Source organism: Cucumis melo, chromosome 10, assembly GCF_025177605.1.
Source record: "Cucumis melo cultivar AY chromosome 10, USDA_Cmelo_AY_1.0, whole genome shotgun sequence".
Lineage (NCBI taxonomy): Eukaryota > Viridiplantae > Streptophyta > Magnoliopsida > Cucurbitales > Cucurbitaceae > Cucumis > Cucumis melo.
The window spans coordinates 17,392,315-17,419,876 of NC_066866.1; the positions used below are offsets into that span (position 1 = coordinate 17,392,315).

General features: G+C 32.5%; 1 long non-coding RNA gene across 8 annotated transcripts; it reads right to left on the reverse strand.

Moving 5' to 3' along the window:
• Window positions 1–10,498, reverse strand: LOC103495117 (uncharacterized). Of its 8 annotated transcripts, XR_007824194.1 has the most exons (11): window positions 10,288–10,498; window positions 9,373–9,818; window positions 9,089–9,145; window positions 8,889–8,938; window positions 8,285–8,411; window positions 1,596–1,715; window positions 1,249–1,507; window positions 948–1,163; window positions 681–872; window positions 238–601; window positions 1–137 (listed from the first exon to the last, which is right to left on the reverse strand). It is a non-coding gene; the product is annotated as an uncharacterized LOC103495117 (long non-coding RNA). The 8 variants fall into 8 exon arrangements; XR_007824192.1 differs by having other exon boundaries at window positions 948–1,138; window positions 9,373–10,498; XR_007824193.1 differs by having other exon boundaries at window positions 948–1,160; window positions 9,373–10,498.
• Between the last annotated feature and the right edge of the window lie 17,064 nt (window positions 10,499–27,562).

Below are 27,562 nucleotides of genomic sequence, written 5' to 3' on the forward strand. Positions count from 1 at the left end.
AAAAAACATAATTAATAAGTTAAAAAATATATAGTTGTTCATAATACAAAAAATGTAGTTCTCATAATATAAAAAACTACAAACAAAGTCGTGTGTCTCCTAACGAGGATCATACGCGCTATTCTACACCTTGGGTCCTACACCTTGGGTCCTACAATGATACAAAAGTAAGTAAGTTTAGTACATATATTCATATGTTCACTGTATACTATCATTGCAAGAATAATGGGAACATACATATGTACCGCAAAGCTAAGGATCATGTGGTGGTTCTTGCTGTGCTCGAGTCATGTCCTGTATCGGCTTTTGCATTTGTTCCATTTCTGAAGCTAACGCTTGAAAATTTCTATCTTGCAATTCAATCCGTTCCAAAGCTTGATCAAGTTTAGCTTGTATTTGAATATCTTTCTGTGGTCGACTGAGAACATGACGTCGTGGAACTACTCGCACTTATCGTCTTGCGGGCCTTCGGCTTGGGTCCCCAACCAAGGTCTTCTGAGTAGCCTGATCGTCTATCCAACTCCTGATCACATATCTTATCTTTATAGAGTAGCTGATTACCCTCTGCGGTAAGCTGAGACTAGAGTTCCAGCATTTGATTCTGCAACAAATTTAAAAACTAAGTTAGGTAACGCAAAAATATATAATGAAAGAGGATAATTAATAAGTGCATAACTTACATACGCATCCTCTACGGCTTGCAACACGAACGTCCCAGCTTGAATGTGTGTTTCCCGGAACAACTCCACATGATCAACCGACTCCCTTTTTCTCTCAACGAGCTCGTACTATCGTTGTAGAAACGACTTGGACCCACTGCTATGATTGTAAAGTTTCTTCTATCTAGTAGCCTTGTTCGTTCGTGATTGCTACTGCATGAAAACAATTATATTGTTTATTTCTTATACATATTAAAACTTGTAGTCATAATTAATCATGACAAATACCTGGAATGCACGACTCATGTAGTGGTCGTAGAGGAAGTGTTAATCCTCATGACGTCCAACCAATACGTTTGGTGGGTTGGCACGAGCCTCCTTTGGGTCTCTGTACTTTTTGAAGTGTCTGTGACAGTTGGCCCAGAACTCTTTAAAGGTCGTGAGCAACTGATGCTCAACAAACCTATTCATTGCTTGATCTTTGAAATTAAACACAAAAAACTTCTACAAATTACAAAAATAACATATTAAATTGGTTAACTTAGATATGTCTTAAATGAAATCATAAATGTGTAGTGCACTTAATTACCTGGAGGTCGCCTTTGATGACCTCAATGTATTATCTCCTAACGTCCGCCCACTTAAGGCAGCGGACGAGAAATGTCTTTCGCACGCACACGCCTATCGCCTGGCTGAAGCGAACGACGTGTGGAGAAATAGGCTTCTCCGCTCCAAAGGCAATCATCATCAGAATGCGCCCATTTATTGTAACGTGGCGCTCCAACTCTAAGAGTTGAGACTGTGTACATCTTCTAGGAGTCGGAGTCGCAGGTTGTTGAGAAGAAGACCTTGCTCAATAAATCGATAATAACAGATAATGTTAGAAAAAAACATGAAATAATCGTAAGTTAAAACGAAGAAAATTCTTAGACTCACTTGTATTGTCGCCCATAAACGACGACCCTCCCGCAATGTTATCTAAATCGTCCTCAAACTCGAGGAACATAGCGTCCGTCTCTAGAAAATTATTACGTGGGTATGATGATGACATAATGCCTGTGGACATAGAAAAGAAACATTCAATAAGCAAATACAAACACATAGCTAGAATCATAAATGTGGGTACGTGGTTTGTGACTATAATTCGTCGTCTCTTGCATGTGGCAAGTGTTCATCCACATCGTCGATGAAGTCGTCAGTGACATGATGCACAACCGGTCTTTCAACGATTGTGGGATCAACGTCAGTTCTTCACAGAGTGTGTCCTCGATGTGGTCATCCACTTGATGGCTTACAACAATTTCTAGTACATTAATCTGACCATTCTCAACATCCTCCACTTCTGGCACGTCCCATATATGCTTATTTTGGACGACTTGCACAACTTTCCAATTGCTACCATTTTTTGGGTCATCTACTTAAAAAACTTGATGTGATTAAGTCGCAAGAATTACAGGTTCCTCCGCGTACAAAAAATGGGACATGTTGAGATATTTATACCCTACTTCAATGTGTATTCTTTGACTTTTGTTTACGTCGGTGTCATACCACCGACACTTAAATAGCCATACATTTCTTTTCAACGGATATTGTATGTGCAACACTTCATCCAGAATACCGTAAAAATTATTGTCGCCACTTCCACTTGCATCGCTTTCACCAATGACCATTACTCCACTATTTTGAGTAGTACGTCGGGAATCAAGTTCAACAGTGTGAAATCTTAGACCACCCACGATGCATCCATTGTAACAACGAATGTCAAATGATGGTCCCATCGCAAGTGAAAAGAAATCATTAGATAGATTTGCAGACTTACGCAGTTCTAACACCTGAAATGAATGTGACAACGATTATAGACATCTCACGTGCTTAAATACGTTAGTGCTTACATGTTACACTTAAACTTGTTATATACCTGTGCTCTAAAACCATTCAGGGAATGTCCGTTCATGTCTTTTATATAAATCCATAGAATTTTGAGCATGTCAACGTTGGAGCCTCAAATATTTCCTAATAGGGATGAGGATGAGTTTAGTTTCTGTAAGAACAATGTATAATAAATATTTAAGAATTACGAAGATGAGGAATGTTTACTTGCGATACTTCGATATTTCGTCTAAATTGTTCAATATGTACCAATGGAAGAGTCATTTCTCTTCTTGTGATATAGCACGAACACTTGACACATCTATGGATCGTACTTTCTGCTTGAAAATTTCAAAGTCACCAATTACCTCGTCCTCTACAATGGTATCATCATTTCGCACATCTCTTGTGAATCGAGTCTCTATACCACTTAGGTAACGCGAACAAAAGGTGCTTAATTAATTCATGACATACGCTTCTGCAATTGACCCCTCAGGACGTGCTTTGTTTCTAACATACTGCTTTAACGTGCGTAGACTTCTTTCAATCAGATACATTCAACTGTAAGAAACCAGACCAGTAATCTTCGTTTCATATGGTAAGTGAACGACAAGGTGTACCATAACGCTAAAGAAGGCAAGTGAAAATATTCTTTCCAACTTACAAAGTATGATTATGATATATGCTTGCAATCTTTCCATATCACGTACTCATATCGTTCTAGCGCACAAGTCACAAAAAAATTACATAATTCGATTACAGCAGTGTACACGTTCTTCGGTAAGAATGCTCGAATACCAATGGGTAGCAGTCGATGTAATAAAACATGACAATCATGCTTTTGAGTCCTGATATTTTTCCCTCTCTTTCATGCACACATCTCGATATATTGGAAACAAATCCATCGAAAAACTTAACTAATTTCAGGAACTTGCAAAACTCTACTCATTCACCGCTAGTCAACATGTAGCTCGCATGTGGCTTCACCAATCAATTACCCACTTCTACAAGATGTAAATCCTTTCTTATCTTCAGATCTTGTAGGTCCAACCGAGCATTCGTGGTATCCTTCGTTTTCCCTTCGATGTTTAACAATGTACCAACCAAATTGTCACAAACATTCTTCTCAATGTGCATTATGTCAAGTTTGTGACGTAACAGTAGTCTCGACTAGTAAGGAAGTTCGAAAAAAAATATTTCTCTTCGTCCATTTAAGAGCTCTCTTTCTTTTTTTATCCTATATTGAAGGATGTTTACTTATAACTGGAAACTCCAACTGATCTAGTTGTTCTAATATTTCATGCTCATTCATCACCACAAGAGGAGCCCTACGCACTACCTTTCCATCATGTAGCCTACTTCTACGCCACACGTGGTTCTCTGGAAGATAGTGTCTATGTCTGATGAAAGATATTCTACCTCGTATTCCAAAGGACGATCTATCATCCATGCATATAGGACATGCCTGATACCCCTTTGTACTCCGTCTTGATAGGTCATCATACGTCGAGATGTCATTAATTGTCCACAACAAGGCTGCATATAGCTGAAAGAACTAACTTGTAAGAGAGTCATACGTACGCACCCCAAAAGTCCATAACTCTTTCAATTCCTCAATCAATGGTTGGAGATACACACTAATTTCCCTACCAGGAGATCTAAGACCGGGTATGAGCAGTGACATAAAGAAATTAGTCTCTTTCATGCATTTTCATGGTGGAAAATTGTAAGGAAGTAACACAACAGGCCACATACTGTATGACGTACTCATTTGACCAAATGGGTTAAACCCATCTGAAGCCAAGCCCAAGCGCACGTTCTATGGATCAGAAGCAAAATCAGGATATTTAGAATCAAAGTGCTTCCACCCCTCTGCATCAACTGGATGTCTAAACACATCATCTGTTTCAACATGTTTATCCCTATGCCATATCATGTCAGCAAACTCTTCCTGCGATACAAAAAAGTGTTGCAATCTCGGTACCAAAGGAAAATGGCGCAATACCTTATCCAAAATTTCTTCCCTCTATTATAATGAACCTTGTACTTAGCCTTGCCACATGTAGGACAATGTTGCAAATGAGCAAACTCTTTCCAATACAATACACAGTCATACTTGCACGCGTGAATAGTCTCGTATTCCAAGCCCAAGTCATGAAGTTTTCGTTTTGCTTCATAAAATGAACTAGGGATAGTAGTACTACACATTGGAAACGATGCTCTTAAGAGTTCTAACAACATGTCGAACGACTTGTTACTCCAACCATTTAAAACCTTCACATGCATCAACTTAACCAAAAAATTCGACGACAAAAATTCAGATCTATTGGGATACAACTCATTACATGTTTCATTCAATAAGTCCTGAAAGATATTGTTTGTTCTATCTTCATCTATATCTACCCCAACATTCATCGGCATTTCATCTTCCAAATGAAGTTCCTCTGTTTCCTCTTCATGTTCAATAGGGGCTTGTAAATTATTTAGCATACCAAACATATCACCTTCTTCATTAAATTGACTACTACTAGTTCCTTCATCAAAAGGATTACTACTAGTTCCTTCCTCAAAGTTTTCTGTACCTCTAAAGTTTAATTATTCTCTATGATACACTCATTCTGTGTAGTATGGGGATATTCCAATAGTCAGTAGATGTCGTTCCACACTCTCTAATGAGCTCCAATTTAAATTCAAACATCTCTTGCATGGACACCTTAATCGTTCGTAGGCATCAAACATAAATATGTTTAATTGATTAGAAACATATCTCTCTCACTCTCTCACATCTATAACTTACTCCCCTAAATTTTCACTATTTTTCAATAACTAGCTTCAAACTACAGAGGCTACCATAACTACAAGATGACCAACACAACCTAATTATTAACAACAAAATACTTCAAAATCTTCGCATTGTTTAAACCCCTTCCAACAACGCTCGTTACAAGCTATCCTACTACCACCCCTTGAAACCATCCCAAACAGAAACAAATTTAAAACAAAAAAGGCTACCATAACTGCAGGATAGCCATCTCAAATCAACAGCAAAGTTATTCAACACCAACAGATTAGCATAACTGTAGGATAGCCAAAACAAATCTTAACACACATATTACATTTTCAATTCAAAACATAAACCCCCATTCAAATTTGAATGTAACCATAACCCCCTCCCCTCATTCAAATTTGAATTCAACTATAACCCCAACTACAAATTTCAATTTAGCTAGTAACCCCCCCTTCAAATTTCAATTTAACTATAAACTTCCCCCCCCCCCCCCCTCCAAAAATTCAATTTTTAATTTAACTATAAACCCTAAATCCTAAACCCTTCAAATTTCAATTCAACCACAACAACATTACACACATTCTATACAAAAATACATTTAACAAACAAAAATCTATTCCAAAACAATTTTCTTAAAAAAAAAACCCTAAAACTTATATTTAAACCTAAACAAACTTATATTTAAACTTACCTAAGGTGACAGACAGCGGTGAACGGCGACGGACGACAACGACAACAGAACAAACGACAACAATAGACGACGGGCGACAACGAATCGTTTCTCTCTAACTCTTTTCCCTTTCGATTTCAGTTCTGTGTAAAACAGAACTGAAACGAATATATAGGGGATCTCCCGACGCAGTACGAAAACGTCGAGAGATCCCACTTATGACATCGAAAATACGATTATTCCCGATGCTCATTAAACACATTTCCGACGTACCATAAACGCATTGGAAATACCTCTTATTCCTGACGCCATTCTCGACGCACTGTGCACGACGTCGGGAATAAGGGGTATTCTATATTTAATGTGGCGTTATTCCTAACATCCTTTGGCTGACGCATGCTGTACACGTTGGGAATACACTTCTTTCCCGACGCAAGGCTCGATGCATTATGCTTGGTGTTGGGAATAGTGTTTTCTGGTCGATGCATGCTGCACGCGTCGAGAATACATTTTTTCTCGACGCAAGGCTCGATGCATTGTGCTTAGCGTCGGGAATAGTGTTTTCTCCGACGCGCCTTTCACGACATGTCTGTGCAGCGTTGGGAATACATGTTTCTCCTGACGTCCTATCTGTGCATCGAAAGATTGGCTTATTCCCGACATCCTTTTTTCTGACGTCTGTTTCGGTGTCAGAAAAACCTCGATTTTTTGTAGTGTGATTCAAAAACCAATAACAACTAAAGCTTAGTATAAAGATAAATGAAATGGTATAAATATTCACAAAGCAACAATCATTAGTCCTAATTAATCAGAAACCAATAACAACGAGGATGACAAGAATGAGTATGTAGTTCCTACATTTGCAACAAAAAATAACTAGAAAATAACAACTTTAAGTAGTAGGACTACAATATAAGCTTCTACCAAATATATCGTGATATATATTGAAAATATTAAGTAACCTTAATAACTTAAACCTTTATATTTGATGATGATTCAAGATGTAGTAAGAAATTGAAAGTGCAACCACTGTTATCGGAAGCTAGTAAGAAAGATATGTATACGTTCCAAGCTTACTAAGAAATAAGAGCATCCTGAAGCCAAATCCAAGGAATGCAAGTTTAATATTCTACAATACAGAAAAGAAAGAAAAGGCAGAAAAGAAAGAAAAGACATACTTCTCTTTCATGATCAACTTTGTTAATATTTTACAATACACAAACGAATCAGCTACCAGTCAAGCTACAACACAAAGGAAACTCTATCCAAATTGATGTTAGAACAAAAAAAAAAAAATGCATCTTCCTCATAATTGAAATTTACACAATAGACAAAAACAAATACATACCAAAACTAATGGGCGTCCACTACTAAGATACAACCACTTGAACAATACGAAGGACATTTCTACAAAAATCAAGTATTAACTTCAAAATCAGTTGATAATATTATCCAAAATCAACTAAAACCAATAATTCTCCTTAGTTGATTAGCTCAAGCTAGTTATTGTATGTTAAAAACTAAAAGCTAGCATGTGGCAGAGATGGACTCCCGGTGTGTATAATTTATGCATATGCTAATCACTTCCTTAAAATGAATGTGTCTCTTTTAAGACAACTTCACATACAATAATTCAGTAACACTAACACATACCCCTCCTAAGAAAGCATCAATTTGTATTGGACCTAAAGTAGTTCTAGGAACAATAGATTCCTACAAAATGTCAACATTTTCGTACCCCAAATTTTTTATCAAGCCGTTCTACATTAGTTTCCATTGGATCACAAACAAAATGTATAAATGATCAAATCATAGAGTATAATTGGTGACATCGAAAATACAGGCCCATAAAGAGAAAGAAATGTTGGAAGAAACAAAGAGAAGAAAGAAAGAGTTCAGATTCCTACAGCTCTTCTATATCTCATAAATTGTTCCAGAAAGGATTCAATGCTGTAAAAAATTGTTTAATCAAGAATCCTACCTATTCTAGCTACTTTCCTAAAGAAGCCATGAAACCTGTCATATGAACAACTCAATTAGAAACTATATGGAATTTATAATGTGCATGTATTTTGGAAATAAGAGGTAATGATTTTGCACAGCAAGAATAGTCGAGTCAGTGAAATTTCATTGAGAAAGAATGAAAGAATACAAGGGCATAAAAAAAATCAGCCCACCAAAAGACCCCAACTATAGAAGGGGACCATTTAAGTAAAATGTTACCTATATAGTAACTACAAAAGTGCTTCAAAATTGTAATCAAAACTCCGCTCTAAAAGGGTATAATAATACAATTACCTAGCAGCAAGATTCATGATATAAACAACATAAGGTGTATTCTCCTAAAAAAGACGAACTATAATGAGCTCAACTGTCTGCAATTTCCTCAGCGTAGTGACAACAAAAGCAACTGCCAGATCAACATCTGTAACAATAAGAGCAAAGGACAAGATCACCGAAGTGAAGAAAATAAGAAGCGGTTCACAAATTGAAGCAAAGGGGTAAGATGGAGTGGTGAGTTTTGGAAGAATTGAAGCTGAAATATGAGAGTGTGTTCTTATTGTGGTGAAAAAGATAGAAGATTGGGTATCTAAAATGCTGGGTGGGATTGGAGAAATTGTGAAAAGGAATGGACTTTGAGAGAAAAAAGAAAGTGGGTGGCCTTTTTGGAGGGTGAGAAAGTGAAAAAGGCATCAGCAACAGACATATTAATCAAATAAGTTGAACAAAACAAACAAATCAGATTCTGCTTTTCCCTGCTTGAACTCTGCTATAGCTTGAAACAGAGCAAAGCTATTACCAATCTATATCTCAAGAAAGAACTTCTCCCTCAGCTAATATAATATGTACAATTTATTGTCAAATTCTTATGCATACAAATGTAGATGGTTCTTACCTATACCTGAGGTATATTTATTGTAACAGTGCTAGCTTTTGGATTCGACATCAGTCCTAACCAATGAAAATATCATTCAAGTCAAATTTAGTGATTACCTTGAGCTATTAAATAGCTATTGATCATAAAAGCTTTATCAAGAACCAGCGTGTAGAATATTGGGCGACTAGCTTCAAGAGCTTATCAAACATAGAGAAAAAGCTTACCAACTGAAAAGGAAAGTTGCAGCAAAGCTTCAATGAACGACATTGATTCTATGTCACCTAAAAAAGACAGCTAAAATATTATTTCATGGAATGTATATTATCAAAATAATACTAGGGAAAAGCTTCTGACCAATGTAACGATTAAGTTACCTATAGACCCTCCTAATTAATTCTATCACCCAAACATCTGCAGGGCACTCTTGGCCATCCACAAGAAAGTTCTTTCCAAGACTTCAGAATAAATTATATAATAATAGAGTTAGAGACAAAGAAAAGGAACTTACCATTCACCAAGAAAGTCCTTTCCAAGACTCATTACAAGATTTCTCTCCATATTTTAGCAATTAACTCCTGTGAATAAACCATCATCATGTTCTGTAGTTCTTGTTTGTCCATTGACAAGAAGATCACGTTGAGTATATGAGAATGGAACATCACAATATCCTTTGGTTAGCATGGGATCACTTTGACTGAAGTTCTTGGATGTACTTCATGTGAATATGAAGATGTTTTAGCAGTTGATTTCTTAATGGTTTCTCCCCATGTATAAGAATTTGAGATCTCCCCTGATATTACAATATTTGTGTTCATAATTAATGGAATTCTAGCTTCTATTGTCATTGAATAAGCCAATTTCATTCCAACTGTTGAGCTCTAACACTGACTTTTTTCCTCCTCATAAGAAAACTTAAAATCCATTTTATTCACTTCATCGCTTCCATTCATAGCTCTTTGAAAATCCACAACCAAAATATCAAGAAAAAACAATCGAACAGTAAAAAAGTCTATCAAAAAGACAAAATCAATTAAAGAAGTCTCATGAAAAGAAATCAACCTTAATAAAGATGAATACGAATAAAATTTCAATCTAAAACATAGAAAATATTTTACCTAGCCCAACTTTTTATCAATTTCCTAGTTGAAAGGCAAAACCATAGAAATGCCTAAATCATTTTAAAGTAAAAGCAAACCAAAGCACCACCGTCTTCTCCAATATTTATTCATTTGCGTATTAGCAAAATCCAATTCCAAACTCACTGAATAACAAATCTCCCCAACTTTCTTTTATTTAAATTCTCTAAATTTCTTCTTCAATCACATCCAAATGCCTAAATCAAAACCAAAATCAACAAGAATGACACCAAAATCAATCAAATCCCGTCCATTTCAATTCATGGCCGCCACTGAAAAACCCTTACCGGCATCGGAAACCTAATATGTCGCCTCCCGACCGGCATCGTCTTCCTCTTCCAATTTCTCAACCCAATCTTCACCAACAGTGGCCACTGCAAACCAATCGACATAAGAGGCAAAGAGATAAAGAAGAAGAACGAAACGTTGTATCCGTTCTTCCTTGGACGAGAGAAAATAGTGCACAAGGATTTGAGGATAAATGTTTTGTGCAAAAGAAAAAATAGGACAACAGGTTTAGTACCCTTCTCTTTTCTTTCCTTTTAATTCATTTAAAATAAATATTTATTATTTTATTATTTATATTTAATGACATTTAAAAATTGTCATACATCTATAACACTTAAAAAATGTTATAAATTCTTCAAATCCGAAAAATTCTGCATTTTCTCACAAAAAAAATGTGCATTTTGACTTTTTATGACATTTTTTTCTTCCCTCATTTCAATTTGGGATGGAATAAACTGTTATTATAGGCTACTTTTTTTTGTAGTACGAACCTCTCACTATTTTTGACTAATCACCTTTAATTTTGATCTATCGACTTAATTTATCATGTTTATCCATAATACCAACGATTGAAAATGCGATTTTTTTAATGAAATTTTGAAGTGAAAAGTAAAAATAACACGGGTTGATTGTCTCTTTCCCTTCTAACCAATAAACATGACTTTATTGCTGGCATGATTTGTAAAATTTACTCAAAATCAAGGAAATGAATTTTCAAACTATTTTGTTTATCATTGTTGACCAAAAAAAAAACCCACTCAGATTTTTTATTCAATCATAAATTAATTTTTAACACATTTAACTTACACCATTAATCAAATGCAAAACATCAACATATATATCAATATGAGAAATTGTTATAGATATAGAAGAAAAAAAACTATTTACATAAAATAACAACCAAACAAATAAGGGTGAAATTTAACAAAACTATAGAAATGAGGTGAAAAATTGGCAATAAATTTACCCCATACTTTGTAGCAAAATAAAAGTAGAGACATCTCAATTGGTGATATATATATTATATATTATAGTTGAGAAACTATATTCATTGTGAGCTAAATTAGATTGGGATTAATCCAATAAATAGATGGTGAATTTAAACACGCGCCGGTGAACGTGAGTGCTTCTGGACGCTAATAAAAATCCATAAAGGGTTCTAGGTGGGAGTTAATTTGAATTATAAAATATATTTAAATTATTAATTTGAATTAAAGTATATATATTTTTAATAATAATAATAAAAACAAAAATAAGAAGAATTCAATAGTCAAACTCGTCTAAATTAAAATTGTCTGGCCCTGAGCGGTTTGACTCGGTCAATAATCGTCGCCTCCGCCACTCTTAGCCTTTTCCATTTGGAAGGAAAACACCGCACCAATCCTCTTATAAACGTGGCACTTTTTCATTGCTCCACATTTCGGTCATATTATCTTTTTATTTATAATATATGGCATTTTCCCCCAGTTTCTAGTGAAACTGAATTATTATTAATTTTAAATGCTGGTTCTGGACCGCCCAACGGCTATGGTCGTCGGTGTGCGGTCCACGTGGATCACCTTATGTCTTTTATTCTTTATTATTTTTTGTTGACATACATTGGTGTATAATTAAAATAATAATATTTTCAGATTTGTTGAACTTCAATTTCAGAATTCTTGATTCAACTCATTTCTTCCTTTTTCCTTTTAACAAGTGTTTTTTTATTAGTAAATCACTCTCTGCTAATTAACTTATTCCCATTGCCTTAATATTAACTGCTTTCTACTGTTAAAACCAAACTACTCTTTTAAATATAATAAAATAAATTAAAATATTTATAATATATACCAAAATTTTTAACTCCATTTATAAACTTCTATTATTGTTTATGTCTATCAATATATATGATAGAAGCAAATCAATTTTTATCTTTGATAAAATCTAAAATTTTACTATATTTTGTCAAATTTGTCATTTTTTATAATTTTCCTTAAAACGATTATTAAACTAGATAAAATAAATTTTTGGTCGTAATATTATAATATTTTAACTAGTTGAATTATATTTTTTTATAAAATTAATAATGTGTTGACGAGAAAATTTATCTGTCGATACACCTATCTTCAATTGATTGAAATCACATTTAAATTAATTATTATCTATACTAACAAAATGCATTTTTACTTTTAGTGATTGAATTTGAAATTTTTTTTGTAATCTTTTAGAAAGCATGTGATTTATAAATGAAAACCATAGAGGTTAAAAGAACTTATTGTAAGTATCTAAATCGGAACAAAACATACGTAGAAATGAGACGTGTTTGGCCTGTGGGGGAGAGTTTTTAAGTTTTTGAGATGTAGTTAAAAGTAAGAATGAGGTGGTTGGGATGGAGTGAAATGTGAGGGTATTCAACAACCAATTGTCAAAGAAGATACTACTTGATTAGGAAATGTGAGGGGGTATCATTCAACTCCGTCACCATATTCCCGTGGTGGGATTAGCGGTTGGGTTGTGTCTTTTGAGCGTTCAGACTATTTCAATATATTAACACTGCATGTGATCTTTGAATCTTCCATCTTACCACTTCTTAATTTGACTTTTTTTTTTTTTTTTTTTTTTTTACTTCCTAAAAAATCACAACTAGTCAAAATCCAATTTATTTGTTTTAAATCTTCAAATTTCATACTTTTCTTAGAAGTCTTCCATAAATTTTATATAAATATATCAATCAAAAAATAAAAATCTTTTCAATACTGCGTTTAATATGTGTGTGTGGAAATTAAGGTTAAATATACAAATTTGGGGTCAAAAAATAGATAGGCCATTATGATTGATTATGTTTTAAATTTTTAGATTTATTTTGTTCATCCAATGGATTCACATTTTTCTAAACAAACACTTATTCAATTATGACACCTAAAATGTATAAATTTGTTGTTGCACTTCGGTTTTCAACAAACAACTCGTCCAGATCCGACAAAAAATAGTTAAAAAGAACAGGACAGTAACTGAATGGCAGCAAAACAGATTGATATAGGAATAGAAACTGCAAAACAAAAACTAGATTAGTAGATAGCTGAGTCGTGAAACACGCTCTATTTAAGATGTTCTGCGGCTCTGCTCTGGATCGTGCAAACAGAATAATGTCTCGTCGTCCCTGAATCAAATCACTCAAAGATTGGAGACACTCATAGCTCGGAAAACTTTAACATAATGAGAATTAGGAGAAGATCGTTTTCTATGTTATGTTTCGAGATGAAAATCGAGGGATATATATAGTAGTGGAGGACCAACCAACGGTCAGAAAACAGTCAAATTAATTAAGGAAACGTTAGTAACGTTTAGAAAACGGTCAATGTTGATCGGCGACAACATGCATGTGGAGATATATGCATATCCACATTTGTCTATCTCTTCCCTCCTTCCAAAACTTAGGTACACTAAGGGCCCAAACCCATTAATCAATCAATTAGTATACAAAGGAGCCTCCACATTTCAAAATAATCAACGTGGGAATGCTTGAGAAAATAAAATAATATATATTTTTTTTCTTTTCACAAATTTTTCCTCCAATAATCCCCCACTTGAAATTTTTTTACTATCGTTCCCCACTTGAAAATTTTTTAAAACATTTTCATCGAGCAGTGGCTGTCTCTATAATGTCGTGCTTAAATAAAGGTGTCTGATGACTTGAACTTTCACGTAGTGACAATAGTTTAGAGTATTGCAAAGTAACTCATAGTTTTGAACTTTACTTCTAACGCTATTGAATACACAACATTATTTGAATGAAGTTCTAAAATAGCCCGTGCTTTATGGTCTTGCACACATATCCTAGTTTAGTGAACGCTCAAAGAATCTACCCAAAATTCCATAGGAAGTGACCCTCACTTCCATATTAACAAAGGTGAATCTATCAAGAGTACTCCTGTAGCTAGGTACCCTACTTGATATCAAGTATAGATTTAATTAAGAACAAAGTTTAGCCTCATCATACGCTTCAGAAGATCATGCTAATCACTAAATTAAATCATAAGAATGGAACTTCTAATTATTTAGCATGATTCTCGTCATATTACTTGTGATCAATTATTACCCATTGAACTTGTTTTTTGGGATCTCCAGTTTTTCAAGTTGGATTTACTTCATAGTTATTCAAGTTTTAATAGGTTTGAGTCTCATTCTTTCTGAGGTTTTAAAAAATTCCTCTCTAGCGAGTCTTTTCGTCAAAGGAGTAGCCAAGTTATCATCAGACCGTACATAATCCACTATCACTACACCAATAGTAAGCAATTCTCTAACGGTACTGTGCTTACGACGTATCTACAGTCTCTTACCGTTATAGTAACGGTTCTGAACATTTGCGATAACCGCAGTACTATCACAATGGATTAGTATCACTAGTATCGGTCCTTCCCATGTAGGAATCTCTGATAGCAAGCTTCGAAGCAAGCTTGCTTCTTCCCTAGTAGTAGCTAGTGCTATCATTTCTGACTCCATCATTAACTAGGCTAAGATTGTCTATTTCTTGGATTTCCAAGCAACAACTCATCCTGTTATATTAAAAATATAGCCACTTGTAGCCTTTGAGTCATCTGAGAGGGAGTTCTAATCAGCATCGCTATAACCTTTAAGTACAGTGGGAAACTTGTTATAATGTAATCCTAGGTTTTGGGTTTTCTTAAGGTATCTCATTACTCTCTCTATTGCATTCCAGTGTTCTAGACTAGGTCTGCTAGTAAACCTACACAGTAATCCTACGGCGTAAGCTATGTCTAGTCTAGTGCAATCAGCAACATACCTTAAACTACCTATGATACTAGCATACTTGGTTTGGTTAACACTGTCTCTAGTGTTCTTGAATAATTTCACACTAGAGTCATAAGGTGTACAAGCTGATTTACTTTCAAAGTATACTTCTTTAGAATCTTTTCTATGTAATGAGATTAATCTAAGAAAATTTCATTTTCAGTTCTGGTAATTTTGATACCTAAGATTACATCAGCTTCACTTAAGTCTTTCATGCCAAAGTTTGCACTAAACATAGATTTTACATTATTTATAACATGCAAATTTGATCCAAAGATTAACATGTCATCTACGTATAGGCATATGATAATACATAATCTACCTTCAGTCTTATAGTAGATACATTTGTCACTCTCATTTACTTTGAATCCTTTTGACACGAGTAAGTTGTCAAACTTTTTTGACATTACTTGGGAGCTTGTTTTAGGCCATAGAGGGATGTATCCAGTTTAAAAACTTTGGATTCTTGGCCGTGAACTATGAAGCCTTCAGATTGTTCCATATAAATCTCTTATTCTAAATCACCATTTAGGAAAGCAATTTTGACATCCATCCATGTTTTAGGCCATAAAGAGATTGTTCAGGGCAACAATAGATATCAATACTTTAATTAAGGTTATTCTAGTGGTCGGGAAAAAAGTGTCAAAGAAATCTATGTGTTTCCCTCTGCCTAAATCCTTTTGCTACTAATCTAGCCTTATATTTATCTACTGATCCATCAGGTTTGAGTTTCTTCCTTAAAACCCATTTGTAGCCTATTGGATTTACAGCCAGGGGATAAGTCAACTAGGTGCCAAGTTCTATTGGATTCAAGAGAGTCTATTTCATCATGGATAGCTTCTTACCATAAATTGGCATCTACCGAGGATAGGGCTTCTATTAGATCTTTTCGGTCTTCTACGTTGTATGTTTCAAAGTCTTCTCCAAAATCTTTTATGGTTCTAGCTCTCTTGCTTCTTCTAAGTTCAAGATCTACTTCCTTTTCTTAGGTTTTGATCCTAATTTAAGGTATACTACTGGAACTTGAGCCCCTACTAATTTGATCATTTAGGCCCCCACTATTCCTAGATTTAAAAGGAAATCTATCCTCGAAAAATCTACATCATTCGATTCTATGATTACTTTGTTTTCTAAATCATAGAACCTATAGGCTTTACTGTTTTCAGCGTATCCTATGAAGACACATTCATAGGCTCTACTTGCTAGTTTCATTCATTTTGGATCAGGTATTCTAACATAAGCTAGACAACCTCAAGTTTTAAGAGAAGACAAGTTTGGTGTTTTATGTTTAAGGACTTCATATGGTGAAGTTTTACTCTTTGATTTGGGAATCCTATTAAGGACATAATTAACAGTTTTAATTATTTCACCCCACCAAGATGGTGCTGCTCCTAACTCAATAAGATAGCAACTACTAACTTATTTAGAGTTCTATTATTTCTTTCTTCTATTTCATTCATTTCAGGAGAAAAATGTGCAGTAGTTTCGTTAATTATTCCTTTTGAGTTATAAAACTCATTGGAGGAACTGAATCAATTCAGTTCCTCTATCACTACGAAGTCTCTTAACTCTTTTGTTAAACTTCTATTTCAGTTACAAACACCTTGAACATTTAAAAGGCATCGCTTTTATTTTTAAGCAGATAAATAAAAGTGTAGTTAGAACAGTCATCTATAAAGAAAATTGCATATCTTTTACTATTTCGAGTTAAAGTGCCATCAAATTCACATAAATCGGAATGAATTAATTCTAAAGGCTCTATTACTCTAGTTATAGACTTATGCGAGATTTTAGTTATCTTAGCTTGACTATAACATGCACATTTCTCAAAATCATGCAGAGATAACTCATGTATAAGATTTAACCTACTCATGTTGCTAATTAACCCTTTATTAACGTAACAAAGTCTAGCATGCCAAACATTAAAAGAAGACAATATGTAAATAGAAGATGATATCTTATTAATTTCCAGATTCAATTTGAACATGCCATCAGTAGCGTATCCCTTCCCTACAAATACATTGTTTTTAGTTAAGATAAACAAGTCTGATCCTATGGTTTGTGTGAATCCAACCTAGTTGAGGAGATATTCGAAGACCAAATTCTTTCGAATTTCTGGAGTATGCAGAACTTCCTTCAGTACAAGCTTCTTGCCGGATGTGAATTTCAGTTCTACTTCTCCAATGCTAGCCACCTTGGTTGTGTGATGATCTCCCATAAGGATATTCTTATCCTTAACTACATTATATTTTCTAAAAAGACTAAGGTCATGGCAGACATAGCGGGATGCACTAGTGTCTAGCCATCAACCTTCAGAACCCCCAATTACATTAACCTTAGAAATCATAGCTACTAATTCATCTTTTATTAGATTCGCTTGTGCAGAACGACTCCTGTTTCTACAATTTCTAGCTAAATTACCAAACTTATTACAGTTATAACAAACAATTTGTACCGTACTTTTGGACTGAGGGTTGTTTTGTTTGTTGGATCCTCGTTTCATCTTGTTTCCTTTCGGTTTCAGGTCTGGTTTTAGAACTGCAGAGGACTTTTTTCTAGGGATAACATTCACCTCTTCTTTTTTATCATGCTTCCTTACCTCCTCTTCTATCCTTAGTCTCGTGATTAGACTTTCTAGTGAGAACTCCTTGGTTTTGTGCCTTAAAGTGTTCTTGAAATCCTTCCACAATGGAGGCAACTTATCAATAATAACAACTTGAAATTGATCATCGAGTGGCATACCTTCGCTGATAATTTCGTGGGCTATTTTCTGGATTTCATGTGATTGTGCCTCCACGGATTTGTCATCAGTCATTTGATATTTCAGGTATCGACTGACATTGTACTTCTTCGACCCTACTTCCTCAATATCATACTTCTTTTGCAAAGCGTCCCACACTTCTTTTGCAGTAGTCATGGTACTATAATAGTCATATAATTCATTAGTAAGACCATTAAGAATTAAGTTCTTACAAATAAAATCAGTTTTTGTCCAAGTGGCGAGATCCTTCATTTGTTCTTCTATAGGATTTTTTCTGAGACCTTCAGCTTTTCAGTAGTACAAGCAGTGGCCACCTTCTTCAACGTGAGAACAAATAACATCATTTGTTTCCACCTTTTGAAGTATGCTCCTTCAAATCGGAACGAACGGTTGAGATCGAAAGACATCAAATCAGATTGGAATTGTCCGACCATCATAGTAGAAAAGAGAGAAATGTCTTAAAATTGTTGTTGCACTTCGATCTTCAACACATAACTCATCCAGATCCGACAAACAGTAGTAAAAAACAGAACAACAACTGAACGACAACAAAACAAATTGATATAGGAACAGAAACTACAAAACAAAAACTAGATTAGTAGATGGTTGAGTCGGAGAACACGCTCTCTTTAAGATGTTTCGCGGCTCTACAAACAGAATAATGCCTCATAGGAACAGAAACTACAAAATAAAAACTAGATTAGTAGATGGTTGAGTCGGAGAACACGCTCTCTTTAAGATGTTTCGCGGCTGTGCAAACAGAATAATGCCTCATCATCCCTAGGATAAGACCGGAAAACTTTAACAGAATGAGAATTAGAGAAAGATCGAAAACCGAGGGATATATATAGTAGTGGAGGATTGGCTAACGGGCATATCCATGTTAGGATATATCTTACCTCCTTTCAAAACTTAGATGCACTAAGAATCCAAAACCATTAATCAATCAATATGTATATAAAGAAGACTTCACATTCCAAAATAATCAATGTGGGAATAAAATAATATATATTTTTTTCTTTTCACAAATTTTTCATCCAATAAAATTTTGTAAATAATACTTTAACATATAGTAAAATAAGTCCAACTATTTATAAATATAGCAAAATTATAAAAATACTTTGAACCAAATTTTAAAAAGTTATTAAAAAACGCTTAGAACCAAATTTACATTTATTTATACTTTTAAATGCATTTTTTAAAAATAAAATTGGAAAATAATCTATTAAAAAAACATTCATAATCAAATTTTGAGAAAATCATGTATATAAACACTTATAAATATATCTCACTAAACATGTAGGTGTTTAAATTTTAAATTTATTTTAAAGAAACTGTTTAAAAGAAAACGTATTATTGAAAAACTTTTTTTCCATTGATGAAACATTTTTTTCAAGAATACATTTTCTTTTAGAACACTTTCTTTAAACTGAATTTAAAATTTTATAAGTATTTATATACATTCCTGTTTAAAAATCTATTTTTCAAATTTGGTTTTGAGTGTTTTCTTTAAAAATAGATTGTTTTTCAATCCTATTTTTAAAAATGCATATTGAAAAGTTACTAAACTCCTCAAATATTTTGAAAAGGGATTTTTTTAAAAAAAATTAAACATTTTAAAAGGAAATCCAAACACACTCTAATTTGTTACAAATTTGAAAGTCTACGATAACTAAATTGTTACACAGTAAAGTTTACGAACTAAATTGATACAAAACTAAAAATTTTAGAATTAAACCACTAAAACCAAAGTTTTAAGACTAATTAAATTGTTACTTCTATCCATATAGTTAGAGACTAAAATGTTTTTAATCTTCAAAAAACAAAGTATTTTTATTTTTATTTTTTTTGTTTAAAAGCAAAATAAAAATTGTAAATTAAATAAACAAGAAGTCTATCCAAATGACTCAGTTCTTAGATTTTGGAATAGTTTTGGCGAATATCTTTTGTTTTTGTTTTTGTTTTGTTTTGTTTTTTTTTTCTGTTTTTACATGTTTGTTAAAATATATTATTTCTTAGTTTTTCTAAAATCACTTTTTTTTTTCTTTTATGTGCAAAATCACTTATCTACCAACTTTCATTGCAACTTTCTTAAAAGTTTGTCATATTTTCTTACTAATTGTTTTATATTAAATATTTACACAAAATTAGCCAACTATAAAATTTTTCAATTGCACTAAAATGTAGTAATATTTCATAACTAAAGTTTAACAATATTCTGGAACATTTTTAATTCCTCATCTATTAACTTTCTAATATTTTAAAATAAACAAAGTGTTTCATTTCCGAATTTATTTTATTTCTTGAAATACCGTTATAAATTACATTATCTTCCACATCACTTTGGAATTTTTAATTTTGTTTTTATATTTATTTTTGTTCATATTCATTTAATAATATTTCAAACTAACGATTAGATTTTATTTATTTATTTTTATTTAAAAAATCCATCACCCATTATCAAATATATGTCAAACATATTAGTAATATCTGAAAAATATAAATACAAATCACATACATTTTATTTATTTGTTTATTTTTTTGTTGTATTTATATATTTCGTCACGTTTGCTTTTTCTAGTTCTACGTGTTGCAAAAAAAATTATAGTGTCAAAAACTCGAATTCTCAATTTTTCTATACAAAGTTGATAAAGTGAGAACACGAATAAAAGTTCAAATATTTCGTAAATTCCTTTATGTCGTAACTATCTTAAAACCTTTTTTGTTAAAGTATGTAATGGATTCGATGCATGTATACTGTCTTGTGTCACTAAATAGAAATTCTAAATATCTATAATAATAATAATAAATCTAAAAAGTTATAAAGTAATATTAGGAATAAATTAAAGTTCAAATATTTGATTATACGATGAGTCGTTATCCTACACCTCACATCCATACTAAAACAACGAGGGTAAACAAAAACTCATCCCTTGAAGCATTTCTTTTTCTAATTATTTTTCATTAATAAAGAACACAAATTACCGTCGATAAATTATATTTTCTGGTTTTTTAAATAAATTATTTCAAATGCCACCCCCCTAAATGTAATAATTAGACTTAAAACATTTACCAATATACTATAATGTAAAAGGGGGCAGTTGGAGAGGAAAAGGAAAAAAAAAAAGTAATAATTTTCATGTTTGGTATAAGGAATAAGGGAGAAAGAAATAAGTTTAATCTCCTCGTTCCTTCTCGATCATTCTCTTTTTTACTCTCGATCCTTCCTTAATCTGTGTGTCATTATTTTTTTATTTTTTATTTTAAATTAAGAAATTTATTATTATTATTATTTTTAATTAAGAAACTTATTATTATTATTATTTTAAATTAACAAATTTATTGTTATTATTATTTTTTTATTATTTTAATACTATATTTAAAAATAGAGTTGTTCGATAAAATGAAACTCGTCTACTGCATGATCATTCTGCACGATAATTGTGACCTGTTTTTGTTTTCATTGCTTTTTTTTTTTTTTTTTTTTTTGCATTATCTTGATATACGATGTAATTGACATTCACCGTTTAACTACATTCGAAAAAAAACATTTGTTTCCCGTATTTCATTTTATTTCAATGTTATTATGTTGATCGTTGTTTTTTTAAATCAATTTTAACGATACACAATTTCTCGATATTGCACTTACAACATCAATTTAAAGAAAATACATGTAATTTCTTGGAAAATTTTCATAAATATAACAAACTACTAAAATATTTACGACTCGTATAACAAAGTCCATAAAGTTAGTCATTTTTTAAATATTATAGGTTTGCCCTTCCGTCTTTCTTCTCCTCCTCGCTGCAATTTTTTTCTATCGTCTTTCTTCCTTTCCTCTTTTTTTTTTTCCTATTGCGATTTCTTTCCATCGTTCTTCTTCTTTTTTTTTTTTTGCTGTGATTTTTTTCCATTGTCTTTCTTCTTTTCCTCTTTTTTTTACATCGTTTAGATTAGGGTAACCAAATCTAAAAGACCGTGTATATAGAATCTTGAAATACATTGTTTAGATTAAAGTAGCCAAATCTAAACGATCATGTAAAAAAAAAACAATCGTGTACCAAAAGAATGAAAAACAAATTGTTTAACCAAATCTAAATGATCGTATACCAAACTAAATTTAAACGATCGTGTACCAAGTTTTGAAAAAGAAATCGTTTAGATTTGGGATAGCCAAATCTAAATGACCAAATCTAAACGATCGTGTAACCAAATTAAACAATAGAATTGAAAAAATAAATCATTTAAATTTGACCATACAAATTTAAAGACCAAATCTAAACATCGTGTACCAAACAATAGCCAAATCTAAACGATCGTGTACCAATTATATTACGCGCATTGTTGATGGCGTGGTTGACGGGACATTTTTTTATTTTCTATTGTGGGCATGTGGGCTTTTTCCATTTTCAAAATTGTTCTACATATTGTAAATATTTTGTCGTTTTGTTATATTTTTTAAAAGTCCCTTAATTTCTTTTGCACCTAACACATCAATTAATTTTTTGGCACAAAAAACTTACGTACAAAACATTCAAAATTGACATCATATTTACGAAAGCTAATGAAACATGTTTTCCGATAAAAATTCCAAATTTGGATAAATAAAATATGAATATTTGTGTATTGGATTTACAATAGAATTTTTTGAAAAAAAAAATAATCCGCCCCTCCCATAATCCTCCCACTTATTCCTTCCCCAAACATGATTATCATAATTGTTTCCTTTTCACAATCCCCTTTTTCATAATCCTTTTTCCCTTTATTTGTTTCCTTCCCCCAAACGACCCCAAAGAATATATTTATATAGCAAAATTTAAATCAAGTTTTTAAAGTTTATACCATAAACTATATTAATAGTATAAGTTATAGATAGATTTTTGTTATATTTGTAACTTTTTAAATTTGTTATTTATACACATCATTATTGTCCCTAAAAAAATACTACCCAATGAAATTATATATACCTTGTAAACTTTAGTTTCATGATTATACAATAAAACCCTAACATTGTATATAACGATAAGTGCCAAGATCTTTGAACTAGATAATTTTACAAATTAAATTAAGTTAAAGAACAACATATCTTGATCCATGATAATCTTCTTGAGGAATTGTGTTTCTCTCACTTGCCTTCCTTTACGACTTAATTTAGGTTTCTTAATGGGAAGAATAAACTACTTAATGAGGCAGTGAGAGGACTAATCCCTAAGGTTCTATTTATAGACACCACCCATCATGGTGTTGAATTAGTGCATTATCTTTTAACCTAATGGGTCTAATAAAATAATAAGTCCAAAAGAGATAAATAATATATAATGCAATTAAGCCACATTAATAATAATATTATATTTAAGAATGAATCTAACATTCTCCCGCTTGGCACATTGACATTATTTATCATATACGTTTATAGACATAATGCGCAAAATTAAACTTCATAACATATCATGTCAAGTCAAGAAAACTACTAAAGGATCTTGGCGGTCATACATCATTGCATTAACATACTCCCTTCCATGTATCACTGAAATAGTTCTTCTATTAACATGATCTATAATAAAGATAATCAATACGGTCCAACAATAAGTGTCTTTATCGAAGACGATGTCCTGTTTGGTTTACATAATTCATTTATGTATATACTAATCATAAGAACAAAACCATAAGATAAAATCAGAAACAATAAATAAATGAGCACGAAGTGTCAAATAACATAATCTTGATCTCTTTAATGATATCACTGATGTTCATACGTTCAACATGATCATTGAATGTCTTTGGTGGCAAACCTTTAATCAGTGGATTCGCAATCATAAGTTTGGTGCTAATGTGTTCGATTGACACTCTTTGTTTCTGAACTTATTCTTTAACGACAAAGTATTTTAATTCCATATGTTTAGCACCTTTAGAAAACTGCTGCAGAATTATCACAAAAAATTCTCAGCGACTTGGCAATACTGTCGACAATTCCAAGTCCTTAGATAAAGTTCTGCAGCCATAAACCATGAACTATAACCTCAAAGCATGCTACAAATTCAACTTCAATAGTGGATATAGCTGTAATAGACTGCTTTGCACTTTTCCATGAAATTGCTCCTTCAGCTAATAGGAACAAATAGCCAAAAATGAACTTTCTTGTATCCACACATCCGGCAAAATCTGAGTTTGAATATCCAATCACCTCAAGATGATTAGATCTCTTGTAAGTAAGCATATAATCCTTTGTTCCTTGCAGATTCCTTAAAACTTTCTTTGCGGCTTTCCAATGATCCATTCCTAGATTACTTTGATGCCTGCCTAGCATATCCACAACAAAATTGATGTCTGGTCTAGTGCAAATTTGTGCATACAATAAGCTTCCAACAATAGATGCATAAGGAATAATTTTCATTTGACTTCATTCCAATTCATTTTTTGGACATTGCATGAGATTAAATTTATCTCCCTTCTGAGTTGGAACTACACTTGAAGAGCATTTCTCCATCTTAAATTTCTCTAAAACATTATTAATATAGGCTTTTTGAGACAATCCTAACAATTCATATGTTCGGTCATGCAATATTTCAATTCCAATCACATAGGATGCCTCACATATCTTTCATTTCAAAGTTCTTAGAAAGAAATTCTTTGGTTTGACATAACAAACCAAAGTCATTTGTAGCAAGCAAGATGTCATCAACATATAGAACAAGAATTATAAACTTACTCCCACTGATCTTTAGGTATATACATCGATCAACGATGTTTTCTTTAAAACCAAAAGATGTGATGGTATCATTAAACTTAAGATACCACTGTCTAGAAGCTTGTTTAAGCCCATATATTGACCTCTTTAATTTATACATCATATGTTCCTTTCCTTCAACCATAAAACCTTCTGGTTGATCTATGAACACTTCTTCATCTAAATTTCCATTTAGAAAGGTAGTTTTCACATCTATTTAATGAAGCTCTAAATCATAATGAGCTACCAAAGCCATAATAATTCTTAATGAGTCCTTTTTCGAGACAAGAGAAAAGGTCTCTTTGTAGTCAATGTCATCTTTATGAGTATAACCTTTGGCAAAAAGTCTAGCCTTGCATCGTTCGATATTTTCATTTGAGTCACATTTGGTCTTAAAGACTCATTTACACCCAACTCTTTTACTTTCTTTAGGCAATTCTGCAAGATTACAGACTTCATTATCATTTATAGATTTTAACTCTTCTTTCATGGCATCTAACCATTTGACATAATTATCTCCTTTAATGGCTTGTGAAAACGAAACCGGATCATTATCAATGCTTAAGTCAAATTCCAACTCATGCAAATAAACCACATAGTCATTAAAAATAGCTGATCTTCTTGATCTTACAAATCTTCTTAACTCTATTTCTTATGGTCTTGTTCATTGGTTATAACATCATCATGTGGTGTTTAACCACTAATTTGTTGTTCTTGTGGATAATTAAACAGAGTCAACAACTACAAGAAAAACAATTTGAGAAGAAGTTATAGATGAAGGAATTTCCACTCCAACTTCTTGAATTTTCACTTTACGTGGTTCCAAACTCACACTAATTATATCATTCTCAATTAACCTTACATTTTCAGTTTCAACTATTCTCGTATTGTGGTTAGGACAATAAAATCTATACCCTTTTGATTTTTCAGGATAACCAATGAAGAAACCACTAGTTGTTCTTGAATCCAGTTTCTTTTCATGTGGATTATAAATTCTTACTTCCGCTTGCCAACTCAAAAAATGTAGGTGTGTTAAACTAGGTTTCCTTCCTGTCCACAATTCAAAAGATGTCTTTGGAACTAACTTACTAGGAACACTGTTTAATAAATATTGAGCGATTCTTAATGCATACATCCACAAGCATACAGGTAAAGATGAATTAATTAACATGCTTCTAACCATATTCATTAATGTACGATTTCGCCTTTCTACAACACCATTTTGTTGTGGTGTTTCTGGCATTGTGTATTCACATATGTCATGGCTTTCTAGAAATTTAGCGAATGGATCGGGGCATTGTCCATTCTCATCATATTTTCCATAATACTCACCACCTCTATTTGATCTTAAGATTTTCACCTTTCTATCTAACTGCCTTTCAACTTCATTTATAATTACCTTTATGAAATCTATTGCTTAAGATTTTTCATGCAATAAATAGATATAACCATAACGTGAGAAATTATCAATAAAGGTGCTAAAATACTTTTTTCCATCAAAAGATGGAACATAAAAAAACCCACAAAAATTAGTGTGTATAATTTCAAGAACCTATGAGCTTCTTGTGGCTTCTTTATTAACTGTGTGTTTTGTTTGTTTTCCTTTAATACAATCCATACAAATTTCAAGGTCAGTAAAATCCAAGTTTGGAAGAATTTCATTCTTTATTTGGATATGTGACCTAAATGTTTATGCCATAAGTAAGCTGATGATTCATTAGTTTGACCATGTTTAGTACCAACATTATGATGTAGGGTTAACAAACTCTCAGCAAAAACATTATCAAGCTTTAATTTATATAAGCCATCATAAAGAATACCAGAACCAATAAAAATGTTCTATTTGAATAAACTAAAACACTCATTCCCAAATTTAAAGTAATAACCTGAAGTATCAAGTTTAGATAAAGAAAGCAAATTACGAGAAATAGAAGGGACATAAAAGGTATAAAAAGGTCTAAATGATGTCTAGCGTACGTTTAAAGTTAAACGATAGGTTCCCATAGCTTCAACTGGAATTTTAACTCTGTTTCCCATAAAAATGAATCTCTTATTTGGGTTTGTGGTTCGGGTCGTAAGGAATCCTCTCATCATAACTCATAATTTGGAGAAATAAAAATAAATACTAAATTTAATCCTAGTTCGGGCTCAATCTAACTTTTTTTTAAAAAATAACATAGAAACAATTCATGAGTTTGATAAATTCAAATAAAAATATTAAAAATCAAATACTGGAAACATGGAAGGCGCTATAGCAAGTCACGACCACTTCTTAGCTCTCTTTTACCTCTACCTATGTCTGAAAGATTAAACATAAAAAAGAGAATAAACATTTTATTTTTGTAGTGATGAAGTAGCTTAGTATAAGGAGTGGGGTCGTTACAATAAATATTAGTAAAATAGATGTCCATTATCCATTATGTTTAGTATCCACATAGCCAAGTGTCACTCTCCCTCTCATCCAACTCCTATGTCATGTGTCTTGAAGATATCACGTATCCTAATTCAAGCTTACCAAATTGCCTTAAAGTTAATTAGATAAATATCAAAGTTTACTTCGGAAAAATAGAAAATTTTATTTTAATTATAAAAATGACAAAAATGACAAAAATGAAAAAAATGAAAAAAATAAACTGTTACAAATAGGACTTAAATGCCCTTAGTCTAGTAGGAATGACATCTTTTAAAATGCAATCATTGTGAAAACAAAAATACACCATAATTAAAACTCACATCCAAAAACAACATCAAATCAAAACATTTTTATTTTTTTCCCCAAAAACAAAACCCAAAACTTCAAACAAAGCCAACCTCTCATCAACCTAGAAACATACATCTCACAGAGTCAGAACAGTTGAAAACCGATGGCGACAACATATACTACAAACCATCGAAAAATGTCGCAGAACTCCACCTCTCTGTCACACAGTTTGAAAAACATTCTTTTCTCTTCTATCTACAATCTAATGGAAACGTTTTTCCGCCATTTTCTGCA